Source organism: Bidens hawaiensis, unplaced genomic scaffold, assembly GCF_021521415.1.
Source record: "Bidens hawaiensis isolate Kalapana, Puna unplaced genomic scaffold, B.hawaiensis_p1.1 tig00014033_1, whole genome shotgun sequence".
NCBI lineage: Eukaryota > Viridiplantae > Streptophyta > Magnoliopsida > Asterales > Asteraceae > Bidens > Bidens hawaiensis.
Window position 1 is genome coordinate 369,650 of NW_027492204.1, and position 1,684 is coordinate 371,333.

At 30.5% G+C, this 1,684-nt stretch overlaps 1 long non-coding RNA gene across 1 annotated transcript; it reads left to right on the forward strand.

Annotated features, from left to right (window-relative positions):
* The first annotated feature begins 807 nt into the window (after positions 1-807).
* LOC143545753 (uncharacterized) lies at positions 808-1,229 on the forward strand. Its single transcript, XR_013137486.1, has 3 exons — positions 808-892; positions 1,001-1,069; positions 1,156-1,229. It is a non-coding gene; the product is annotated as an uncharacterized LOC143545753 (long non-coding RNA).
* Positions 1,230-1,684: the final 455 nt, after the last annotated feature.

The window sequence follows — 1,684 nt, forward strand, 5'->3', positions numbered from 1 at the left end:
AGTTATATGATGGATAATATATAAAGTTGAAATCTTTAAATTATTCAAGACATTCTTGTAATGTGAAGTATTTTGCAGGAAGGAATCATGAATTGGTTTAATTTGATACAATTGTTGTTTTCAAATTATGTAAAGACTAGACCTTTATTGATGGTGTTGAGAGATGATTATTTGGTAAATTGGTTTGCAAGAAAACTTTGGTTATTTGAATATTGAAAATTTTAGTTTCTTTTGGGGATTGAAGTAATTGTGAAATTTTCTAATATATAAAATATATTATAATTTAAGTAATTGTGATAAAGTTAAAATTTTCTTTTAGTTATTGAAGACATTTTTTTTCTTTAGTTGAGAAAATTTTAGTGTTTATGAAGTATTTTGCAGGATTTATGTATTGGTGTAATTTACCACTTTTCAAAGGTTATTTTGATTCAATTGTTTTCGGAATTCGGATTATTTACATATTAGACGTTTATAAGCTTAAATGCTTAATACTGTATTATTTGTGGTTAAGGAACAACTGGATGATCTATATAAATTATTAACCTTTATATGTCTTACATAGTTATAAATTGTTAATGATTAATTGGGAAATGCATTTGCAAGCAATTTCAGGATTTGGTTATTGAAATTTTAGTTTTTTTTTCCAGTTTCTGTTTTTTCATTTCTTTGATGTTATTAATCTTTGGCAAAACTGCAAAACCAAAAAGAAGTAAAAAAAAATTATATGCAGCTAACAAAAGTACATATATTTAAAGATCATAATATAAAAATTTGTACCCTTTTATGGATAATTTTTCTTATTATTAGCTCAAAAGTTGGCGGAAGAACTCGATGGATGGCTTAGGGAATGTGGTTTGACCAAGTCTTCCGACGTACGGGCTGTCATTGCTCCGTAAGTAAACGTGCACTTTCAATTTTACTCATATTTTTGCTTTTTTAACCACTTTAAATTTATTTTCTTTAACTTGTTAATGCAATTTTGGTGGTATGATTCCACTAGACATGCAGGTTATTCTTATTCTGGACGTGCAGCAGCCTTTGCGTTTGGAAATATCGATCCAACTAACATGTAACCTTATTCATCAAAAAACATAAAAATTTATATAATAACACACGTTTATTTTTATATATTGATATATGTTTACATTATTTCAGCACTAGAATATTTCTTCTTGGTCCGTCACATCATCATTACACTCCTAAATGTGCTCTTTCTAAAGCAACAATTTCGTCTATTACAGCTCCGATACTTGTTACCGGGTTCGATTATGTAAGCCCTAGGTGACGGAATGTTGTGACTGTTGCCGAGTTCCATTATAGAACTCTAGGCGACGGGTCTGGCGGAGACCGATGACTTATGGTTGTCTATGAAGTAACAGGATGGTGTTTGTGCTTTGATTATGAATGTAGCCGGTGTATCTATCTGAGTCTCTGATGTATTTATCTTCGCATCATGAAAGAAATGACCACAAAGTGATTGTTGGTTTGAAGTGACAACGGATTGATCACATATTGAGTTGTAACACTTCTTAACAAGTGATGTTAGATTTAAACGCGCCCAAGTGTTCTTGAATTAGCTAGGACATCCACTACATTGTAGTCACAGTTAGTATATGCTAAACTAATTAATGAATTTGATTTATAATAGTCTGGCTCCGGGTCATAATCAAAGTGAAAGGAAGAT